Source organism: Tenebrio molitor, chromosome 4 (genome assembly GCF_963966145.1).
Source record: "Tenebrio molitor chromosome 4, icTenMoli1.1, whole genome shotgun sequence".
Classification (NCBI taxonomy): Eukaryota; Metazoa; Arthropoda; class Insecta; order Coleoptera; family Tenebrionidae; genus Tenebrio; species Tenebrio molitor.
In genome coordinates, this window is record NC_091049.1 from 18,824,782 (window position 1) to 18,837,010 (window position 12,229).

General features: G+C 35.0%; 1 long non-coding RNA gene across 1 annotated transcript in view; it reads right to left on the reverse strand.

Moving 5' to 3' along the window:
* The window catches only part of LOC138128734 (uncharacterized), a 136,339-nt gene that overhangs the window by 18,352 nt on the left and 105,758 nt on the right, over positions 1 to 12,229 (reverse strand). The gene's annotated exons all lie outside the window — the stretch shown is intronic.

The following is a 12,229-nucleotide window of genomic DNA, read 5'->3' on the forward strand; positions in this document are numbered from 1 at the left end:
ACCCACAAGACAATGCTCGACCACACATTGCACGTGTTTCTTTAGAGTATCATTTGCCAAGATGGCGGACGATAAATACCATCTCCTGTGCTCAGTGTTTTGAAGAGTTTGAAGATGTAAAAAACGCAATTAAATGCGTAGCGTGTAACAAGATGTATCACAGTAAGTGTGTAAGTGTGGATTTGCGAGGTTTCCGCAAGAAGCAAGGAACCTGGACATGCAAAATGTCGACGCTGTCATGCTGAAACGACTCAAGCGACAAAAAAATCGAAATTGAATTAAGTACACCATTGGAAAGAGGAGCTTGAGCCGAATCTATTCGTATCATTGGATGCAGCGACACCACGGGTTTTAACGGATTTTTTTGCATTTAAATTTGCCTAAGTGCCTTCGTTTTATATTCGACGATGATCGTTTTGTCACACTGCGGCTTAAGCGCCAGTTTTACCCGCCTTTTCACGAGGGTGAAAGTTGTGCGTTTGTTTCATTGTTTTCTGCAGAATAAACTGGTAGTAATTATTATATTTGATAATTATGGTTACTTAAGACTAATTTAATACAATTTACAATAAACATGTTTAAAAACAATTGAATTAAATAGTCAACATGATAATTTTTGTGTCATGTGGCGGTTAAGTCGAAATGTTGTAGTCTGGTGTCAGTTTGACTTAAGCGACGTTTTCTGTACTAATTCTTATGACAGAAATCCTCTAAAGTTTTGTAATTTTTTGTAATTCTAGAAACGCTTTTTTCTGTAGTTTTGAGCAACAACATAACTGCATTTTATATGTGATTTTCTCTTATTATTTAAAATAATTTGTTTGAATATTAAATAGAAAAAAACATGTTTCCAAATATTCATGTCGCTTGGGACGCTTGCAATGAAAAAATATTGGATTTTCAGAACAATGAAGACGGCCACGCATATTTCACGCACCGAGAAAATGTTGGCCATGGTTAACGAAAATAATAATTCTGACAGCTGCAATGTGGATGATGATGATCCTTTAATACTGGAAGCAATGAATCAAGAAAAAATCTTCTCTCGTTAATAAATGCGAAGGATAATAAATGTTCTACAGATAATACAGTGCAGGAAAACGTGGAAATTGAGAAAAATCTCATTCCAAGTACAAGAGGTCAAGAAATGCACAACAACGCGATCATCATCAGCTATGATGAAACTATGACAGATATTCAAAATCCTGCTGAAAATAATATGGAACGAGATGATGAGGATAGTGAAGAACATGTAAATGAAGATGAAAATTTGGTAGAAGATAATAACGACATGACGTTTCAGAAAAGAAAAAGGGTCGAGAGCATCAGAGAAATTAATAAAAAAAGAAAAATTAAAGGAGAAGAGTATAAAAATTACAAAGGAGAAACGTTACCAAAGAAGACTTTATTGCCAAACCCCTGTCAAAACAAAAAATGTCAGAATAACTGTCAAAGGTATTCTGAAGATGAACGAGAAAAGATTTTCAAAAATTATTGGTCACTAGGAAGTATGATCAGCAAAGAATCTTTTATTCTAAACTGCATCAAGGTGGTCAAAATAAAAAGAAGTAACAGTAACAAGAGATGCCGCACTTTTGAATATTTTCTGCCCTTTGTAAATGAAGATGAAAATGGAGTTACTCAGAACCAAGTTTGTCAGCAGTTTTTACTAAATACACTTGATATTTCGCAAAGGAAACTTCGCACTGTAAGAGGCAGAATTAATCTGGACGAAGCTGATACACAGACACCCGTGTCGAAAAAAACAACCTATTCTGAAGCCCAGCTAAGAAATTTCGATATTTTTGTTCAAAGTTTGCCGGCAGGGCCTTCCCATTATTGCCGAAGTTCGACCTCAAGAAAATATCTTCCGTCAGAAATAAAAACTTTTGAAAATTTGTATAGGATGTATGTGCGAAAGCAAGAAGGACAGGTTCACATTAAAAGAGGCGTTTTCATGAAATTATTTAAAAAAAATTATAATATCGATATCCATGTACCACGTAAAGACAAATGTAAAAAGTGTGAATCACATAAAAACAAAGAAAATAAACAACCTGCTGATATTGAGATTTATAATAATCATATAAGCGAAAAAGATTATGTAAAGAAAATATTTCTGGAAGATCAAGAGAATAGTAAGACTGACCAAAACAAAATTGTGGCCAGTTTCGATTTGCAAAAAGTGCTGACCACACCCCATGGCGACAGTTTTCTTCTTGGGTTCTCCAGAAAATACGCCGTGTATAATTTCACAGTATACGAAACTGGAACCCGAAATGGTTACTGTTACGTTTGGGAAGAGAGAAACGCCCAGAGAGGAGGAAACGAAATATGCACATGTCTATTTATGTATTTGCAAAATGTTGACCAACAGAAGAACCAAGTATGTCATCTTTCTTTGTATTGCGACAACTGCATGGGTCAAAATAAGAACAGGCAAATGCTGGCAATGATACAGCACTTTTTGTCTGTAATTATCTAAATATCAAGAAAATAAACACAAAATTTACTTGCAACTGATTACAATTCGTTTCCAAAAATTAAAAACTTTTTTTTCAAATATTGAATCCCCGTAATAAACGTTTCATAGCATTATAAGAATTCCGCAACTTTTTGCTGAGATTGTTACTCCAGTTCATCCTTAAATTGTACCACAGAAAAGAACATTGACGAAGTTAGGAATGCAATACAAGCAAATGTGGGACATGGGTATGAAGTAACAGAATCTAACTCATTCAAAGGCCGAATTAAACTATATTTTATCCATGAAGATGAAAAAGAAATGGAAGATGAAGTCCTAGTGCAAAAAATTATTAGATTTAGAAAAAATTGTACATAAAAATATAATTGGATACGTCTCTGGCTGGATAATTAAAACATTAAAAAGTTTAAATTGCAAGACTGTAAATCCCAAATCATTGTTACATACACGGAAAGCGAACATTGTTATAAATTAATCAACGAAAAAGAGTACAATTCCGAAAATAGGAAGCTAAAATATTGTACAAAAGACTTTGCTAGAAATATTAACAAAATCTGCAACATTTCGAGAATCATATTAAGTAACATAACTTGTACCAATTATATTAAAAAACTAATTTCTGTAATAATACCGCATCATGTTCGTTTTTCGTTTACCTGTCAACATATAAAGATAGGATTGAAAACGAAATAATAAGTAAAATGGTTAACATGACAATATTTACGTTTACGAAAGGAATAAATTCCATTTTAAATGGTAAAGATACGAGAACCGTACAGTTTAAAAATCAAATCTATAGAAATGCTTTCCAAATGTATACCAAGAGGTTGAAAATAAAGAATCGAAAATAAGATTAATGATTTAATTTTTAATACGTTAAGTAAAAAATTCAGTATATCACGTCAAGCAGGCTCTGACGAATTTCGCACCGTCCACAACTCAACAGATGACGCTGATGTCTCAATGGCAATATGGCCCCTACAACTACGTTATGGTACCGACATCGTGGCCCAAACATGACATTTAAAAGTAACCAGCAGTGTATAGTTGGTTACATATATGTGCATTTAAAAAAAAATAATTTTATTATGGCCCCTACAACTATGGTGTATGTAAATAAAGCTATTCTTTTTGTTCATAGAGACACTACTATAACAAGTACTTGCCTTAATAGTTGTTATTTGTTTCTGTAAGTTTCTTATGTGGTCTTATTAGTTCTAACACTTCTAACCACTTGCCACGACGCTCAGGAATTTTCGGGATTCTGTATAAGGTAAATCCCTTCTCATTTGTATTTTTACAACTAGTAATGAAACAACTGGGCATTTTTATTTACGAGTGGTTTTACATTTTACAATAATTATTTTACAACGCAATGACAGTATGAAGTGACAGCACAAGTAATGAAATGTAAATCATAGCCGGCTTTATTGATGACATATAGTGACTTCAGCGTTACCAACCATATTCTGGGCCAGCCAGATGTCGGTACCATAACGTAGTTGTAGGGGCCATAAATGGCAAAAAAATTATATGAAGTTTGCGTTCTATAGAGTCCATGTATAGAGTTTATTTTGTGTATGTACATTTCTAAAGTCACTAGATATACACTGGCGGCCATTAATTTGGAAACACCGGCCTAATCTAGTTTACTGGATATTTCTAATATTTGATAGTGTAAGCGTTATGTCATGAACTCATGTCACCCATGTCATCGTTGAGCGCATTCAACAGACTGTCGCTGCCGAAATTGATATGTCAATAAGATTGTCAAAGTGACAAACAATTTACAATAGAAAAATCTTGGTGTTTCCAAATTAATGGCCGCCACTGTACATCTAGTGACTTTATACATTTCTGGTAACCAATGCCATCTACTGTAATAATTTAGAAGTTTACAAACTTTATAGCAAGTCCACAAACAGTTTTTTGCGTTTTTATCTTAGAATCACCTAAAGTCAAAACACATAGTTTTGCAACTAGTGGGCTCATATATGAGCATATTTTCTTAATTTTTTAGTGCATATAATCCGAACTTTAATTATTACTTATCAGCGTGTCCTCCTATGTCGCTATATGGACGGGCATAATGCAGTTCAGCGGATAATTTACTCCTCTTACCACCTGGGACATGACTATGGTTTGCAGTGGCGGCTCGTCGTGTTTCTGCTCGAGGAGGCCAGTCAAAATGTGAGATATATTTATTTTTGAACTCACTAACTTCAAAATGACACTTTGCAAACGCAACATTTAACCAAGAACGTAGATTTCGCGCACTAGTGCTTAAAAATCATCCAAAAACCATTGGCCTTTTTGAGCATTCTGAAAATAATTTGACTTGATAATAATTAAATCTGGTTTACAAAATGTCATTTCTCCAATTTGGATGTTGAAAATTTCGAAGGAATGAAAATAAATCGCTATTAATTCGATTGGGCAGGCGCCATCTATTCACTAAATTGGGAACTATTGGGTAATAATTTAAAAATGCAAATGTTCGTTGCAAAAAATATTGTACAAACCTCGATGCGAGAAGACGTATTCGGCACATTCGCGCAAATGAAGCACTCGCTCCTTCGTCGCTTGTTCCTCAAATAATGCGCTCATGTGCGAAAAATGTCTTCTTGCACTCGGTTCGTAAACTATTATGCACTGTAAATAATGTGTTTTTTGAGGGGTGTAAATTTATAAAACACCTAGCACAAATACAAGGGGCTGCATCACGATACCCTTATTAACTTCAATCATGACTTTAATTACCTTGGTGACGAATTCATCTCTTTCTGGCAGGTTATAACTGCATAAATCTATATCGTTTTTGTTTACTTTAACAAAGCTACTCGTATATATACACAGCTGGAAAGACATACAGGAAGTTTATCTTCGAGATATTAAATGAAGTAATAGTAGTTGGTAGTGAAAAAGTCCATGATAATGATAGGAACATGAAAGGTGCTTGGAATTTGCTACAAGAAAAGTACCAAACTCTTATAATTTACGACTGTTCAGCCCATGGATTGAATCTTTTAGCTAAAGATATCGCTACCCTTGAAGATTTTAGCAACATTATTGCACACACAAAAAAAATGTGCAGACAGAATTCAAGAAAATTCAAACAGAAAGTGGAAATGGACAAGCTCCTCATGTACTGTTGTATTGAAAAAAATCGCGTACACCTATTATTTGCATGTGTAATTTTGTTATGGCTTTTATTAACGTCATTTTGTGGCACATACGTAATTCAAAAATGCCGTTTACAAAAGTTTCTGAACAAGAGAAGTGTTTTATAATAGCAAAATTTGAAGAAGGGCGGTCAATTAGAGCTGTTGCACGTCTTTTCATCACAATAAGAGCACAATTTTGAGAATAAAAAGGAGATGGGAACAAGAACATACTACCCGAAGGCCACTACCCCAGAGCCTGGTCGCCAACGAATTTCTACTCCTAATCAAGATGAATAATTAAAAAATCGTTTAAGCCAAAATCCTTTTGAATCTGGAGTATTGGCGGCTTTTCATACCGACTTTCCTAGATCCCAACCAACGGTATCACGTAGAATTAAAGAATCGGAGCTAAGAAATGCAGCAAGCGCAAAAAAAAACAATTTTAACAGCTCAACAAAAACAAGGGCGAATAATTTTTTTTATTATACCTGAATCATAATCCCTGTTTTTGACACTAAAATGCGTGCGAAAAAGGGCCTTTAAAACACTAAAGCTTGAAGGGTTGCTTAAGTAACAACAAATTCACCTACATTTTGAACAATGATAAATAGACATTTATAAAATCAATTCACTTTTGTAATGACTGACTAGAGTTACTAAATTTAGTAACTTTTGTCTTGTGAACACATCTTTTTACCGCGAATTTGGGCTTTTAAAAAGTTAGGTTATGGGTCACGTCATTTGTTCTGTCAAAGTATAGTGAAATTAAATTTGATTAATTATTTTGAAAAAAAAGCAAAGTTGCACTAAACAAATACGAAAAGACAGTTGAACGTAACAATGAAATAATTTTGCATTTCGCTACTCATCCTCGTCATCGTCGCTGTTTTCTAAGTCCGAATCGGAATCTTCGACCAAATTAACAATAAAGCCTTGTTCTTGTTCTTCATTTAAAATTTTGTACATACTTCTGGGACTGAAGCCTGTACAGCACTTAGGGAGAGTGTAATTTTAGATTAGGATTTACCGAAAAAACATCCGCCACTGCTTCGACAATTTTGCACTTTACGTATTTACGTTTCCATTATCTCCATGAGTAATTTCTTTTATTTTGTTGAAAGCCTTCAAAATGTGCTGGTGCGTCTGCTTGCTTATTGATGCTTTACTCCGTTTTGGAAATTCATTCATTTTGGCAGTGACAATAAGACAATAATATGACAATTTAAATCATTGCCAACTGTCGAATTTTCATTTATTTTGTAAAAAAATCTAACAAAAAAAAAGTTCCAGTTAGTTCGTCATTACAAAAATGAATGCATTATATACAATTTATGATAGCAACGAAACAATAACAATTGACCATTTCTATATCAACGATTAATGACACAGATTAGGTACTTCGGAAAAGGTATTTCAATTCACTTTTTTGTTATAATTTTCAGATTGTAGTGCAGGTATAATAAAAAATAGCGTATGATACACGTGTATAATGGCCTTTAAAGCACTTGCGACGTTAGAAGCACTCCGCTACGCGTCCTGCTCTTAAACTCGTCGCGCGTGCTTTAAATTTCGTGCGCAAGATGATTGTTTTGTTGACGCATTCGAATGAGTTTGAGGTCTCGACCTGACTCATTCTCATGTGCCAACAAAAAACAATCATTTTGCGCACTTAATACAAAAATAACTATTTTATTCAATATGTTATGCTTATTTATGCGCTTAAGGCCCGGTTTATTCACCTTCAAGTAAATTTATCTGGCCAGTGGTTGTTATGATTTAGAATCTGCTATTTGTAGATCCATGGTAATTACCGTTCAAATAAAGTTACTTGAAGGTGAATAAACCGGACCTAAGTCTTATTTTTTTATGCATATAAATCCGCTCTCTACTCATAACGAAGTGGAATGACAATAGCGTAGTTGCATTGGCCACCAACGCCAGATACTCACAGAAAGAAAAAAAGCGAATAACAGTCGAACAGCCAAATGATATCAAATCATATTACACGTACAGGGTGTTTCTGAAATAGGTGCATTAATTTTAACTGGTAATAGAACTCGTCAAAAGGTACAACTTTTCTATGTACCAATTTGCCGAAAAACGATGTTTAATTCAAAAAAAAATTGGAGAGATTTTTCACTAAAATAGCCCTACGCCACTAAATACTGCAATGGCTAATTGAGATCAGCGCTAATATGAAAAAAACATCCATTTTCATCCAGAAAACGTGTTTTAACGCCGAAATTGAAATTCAACTTAAAATAGATGATGACGTCATTACTTTGACAAGGAACACCATGTATAAAAAAATGTTACGTCAATAAACGTGAAATTGAAATTAAAAATCGACCTGTTTTTGTTCTTTATGTTTTATCGAATTGTTACGTTACTTTTGCCCCTCACTGTATAGTTGCCAGTGCGTGGTACTCGACATAACCGGCAACTTTTTCGGTGACTAAACAAACTATTTAGTTGCCTAAACAAAAGTAGCTAGTGCGTGGGCGCTCTTACTTTTTACACGTTCATACACTTGTGTATGACAAAAAAGGATCTTCTTATCGGAGCTTGGGTTGGCGTACCCTTAAACTGGACGCTGCACATAGGATTAACATAATTTTACTTGTTTCCTTTCTTTCATGATGATAAGTACGTGGATTTACATTACTCGCTCCTTTGTCGCTTATATGTAATTGATCCACTTGTACTATCGCGGCCAAAATACTTTGGTCGTCACTTTTTGACACTTCAAATGTAAATCAAGTATTAATGTCAATATACATGACAATTTCAAATTATTCTTGTCAAAAATATGGCACCTTCAGTTTTTGATATACCGGGACATTTTTTTAACACTGAACATAGTCCATACTAATTCCCTATGTTCAATTTTAAAAAACACAGATCAATGAATTGTGAGTTGCTATGCAACCAATTATACACGATCTACAAAAATGGTCGAAATTTTGCAATAATGTTAAAATTTGTTCCAATTGATGAAATTGGTCTATCATGTGTTGTATTGGAAATGTTACGCACATTTCTAATGATCTTATTAGCATGAAATAAGTGCATGATGTGTACTTTTTTCGTCAAACAACTTGACCATTTTATTAAACTGTCAAGTACTTATTTTCGTTACCTTGGTTACGTAATTACATACATGCATTGACCTGTGCTTTTTAAAACTGAACATAGGGAATAAGTATGGGCTATGTTCAGTATTAAAAAAATGTCCCGGTATATAGAATCGTCTTACTTGCTTCTGAAGGTTGTCTAAACCGCGACCATGTTGACCTTTTGCTTTTGAACCCTGCCTCCGCAGCTGGGATTTACCTCACCCGTATGACACTGATAGATTAAAGTAAATTTGACAGTAGTAAAAAATAAGGTTAAACATCCTAAAGTTTGCTTTACAATTGAATGTCACGATAGTACGTAATAAATGCTCTTTTCTACTCTCATAATGTAATATACTACCGGGTGATCAAGAAGGACTGTTTAAGTTGGCAGTACAATTAAGAAAAAAATTTAATTGGGTTATTTATAACACTGCAACTGGATATGTTTTGTTGGTTTATTTGACAAATATCTGATATAACGGGTGTTTTTTTAAATTTGGCGTCGAAGTAGGCGTTGAACTGTCGATTGTGAACGCACTATACAGGTTACGGATCACGGATCAGCTGTTTAAATCTTACGCTTTTACACGAGTGGTGCGATCTCAATCGACTCTCCAACGCCTACTTCGACTCCAAATTTAAAAAAACACCCTTTAGGTATAGCATTAACAACGACAAGCCACCCAAACCGGAATTTACTCCTGTTATACGATTTAAAATACGATCCAGTGTTACCAACTTAAACAGTCCTTCTTGATCACCCCGTATTAATAGATAGACATGCGAAAAAGTGTAAGAATACAATGAGGGAAAACGCGGTACTATCTCCCGCTATAACAAAACTTTTTGCACTTTTTTCGTTGCACTCGATACTATGGAGGATTTTCCTTATTTTCATTCATCACTGTACAAATGTTGCAAGGAAATTGGTTTCAAATGGAAAGAATCGAATGAGAGAAAATATTTGATAGAGCAGCCTGATATTCGACTTAAAAGAACTAAATTCCTGAGAGAGTACGACAAGCATGAAACAATGCCATTACCGTTAAAGCATGTTTTCATAGATGAAACATGGATTTTTAGTAAAGGATCACATAGAAAAAGTTGGCAAGATGGTACATTAGCAACATCATCCAAAAAATGTGGTGAGGAATATCGATACATAGTCGTCCATGCAGGTAGTCCAGAGGGCTTTGTACAAAATGCTGCTTTAGTTTTCAAAAGCCACGCTAAAAAAGGCGACGAACAGAATAATATGAATAAAAAAAATTTTGAGAAATGGTTTAAAATCACCAACCCTCATCTTCATGGATAATGCCAGTTAGAACATCGTTAAAGAAGAAATACCAACGAAGAGCTGAACCAAGGGGAAGTTAATCTTATGGCTTCAGTAGAGAAATGTCGATTTCCCTAAAAAAGCTATGAAAGACGAAATATGGACCATTGTTTCTCCTCGAAGACCAACAATAGTATTTTTTATCTTGACAAATATGTTAAATAATTCGGGCGGCTGCCACCCTATCACTGCCAATTTAATGCCATTGAGATGGTATGGTCAGAATGCAAAAGAAAATATGACCACACAATAATAAAAACGAAATCTTCTCCAGAAAAAATAGTCACGACGTGGAATGATGTACTCCAGGAAATTGACAGTGAAAAGTGGGAGAGCTATGTTAGTGACTTTGAAAATCTTATTAATATAAGAGTTTATAAGAACTGTGGGAGGCATCATGCATCTGATCTTCAACCATTGATTGTTAATTTATCAATTGAGAAAGTAGTGATAGCGATACAGATTGATGATGATTGTCGGAACTCCCCAATAACGCAGGAAGAGCTCCGGGCTGGTCGACTTCCTCACACGAACGCCACACCGCTCTTCCTGTTTCCACGGCGCACAGTGGGGCGAACGGCTGATTTAGCAGGCCAAAACCTGAAATTCTAAGGTCGAAATTTCGATGATTTTTGAATGCTACCTCGTAGAAGGGGCTTTGGTACATCTTGATAACGAAGGGTTAGGCAAAAAATTGTATACCTGCTTCCCTGCATTGTTTCAAAGTTGCCTCTCGAGGAAACGGCTGTGCAACGTTCCGCTGCGCTGCCGAGTTAAAAAAGTGCAATAAAGTGAATAGTAGTTTATTTGACGAGTTTGTGTGTAAATTGGGCCTTTTTTGGCACGAGTGGACCATTTTAAAACGCGAGTGAAACGAGCGTTTTAAATGCCCACGGGTGCAAACGTTTTGTTTACATCTATTGTTCCCTTAAAAATGATATCGATTTGCAATGAGTCTAACAAGGAAATTCTCATTTGGAACAATCCGACGCCTTCATCTACACGTTATTGCAGACCTTTTCGTTTACAATTCATCAAAGAAACAGTCCAATCGGCCCTTGCAGAAAAAGAATGTGTAGAGAAACAAATTTCCGCTCTCACTTCCTCCAATACAGTGCTTCATAGTGACAAAAACATTGAAGTTCATTATTAGTTATGTTTGACAATGATAGACGGAAAGATTAGAAATGCGATAACAGAGACAAAATCAGCCCAAAGATGTTATGTATGTCAATTAACATCTAAAGATTTTAACAACCTGGAAATAGTTTGTAACAAACCGTGTATTCCTGAGCATTTGAATTTTGGAATAGCATCTTTGCACGCGTGGATAAGGTTCATGGAGTGGATGTTGCATTTAGCTTATAAACAAGATGAGAATGGCAATGGTAATTGGCAGGCTCGTTCAGATGAAGCTAAGAAAAGAGTATCAGCTCGCAAAGCAAAAATTTAACAAGAATTTAAAAAAACTCTTGGATTAAATATTGATGCTCCGAAACAAGGATTTGGCAATACAAACGATGGAAATACAGCTCGACGTTTTTTCGACGACATATCTTTGACATCAAAAATATTAAACATTGACGAACAATTCATATTTAGTTGCAAAGTAATTTTGCAAACTATGTCGTGTGGTTTTGCAGTCAATATCAAAAATGTTAAAACGTATTGCTTAAATATCGCCAAAAAATACGTAGAGCTGTATTCCTGGTACCCTATGCCAACATCGGTACACATTGTGTTAATTCACGGGGCAGAAATAATAGAAAGAGCCCCATTACCAATAGGTCAATTATCCGAGGATGCTCAAGAAACAAGAAATAAAGACATACGTCGGTACCGCGAAAATTCGTCACGAAAATGTTCTCGCGAGTAAACAATGTCCGACGTTTTCCATCGTTTATTTGTATCTTCGGATCCGCTTATCTCAAGTTTTGAAAAGCTGAAGTTGACAGATAGCAAACCATTGCCTGCCGAAGCAATGAACCTATTATTTCTGGTAGAAAAGTCACATGTAACCACGATTTAATTTGAAATTACCAATACGGAGCCATGTGACGACGATGATTATGATTTTAACGTATAGGTAATTACTATAATTATTATTGCATCTATGAAGCTACAG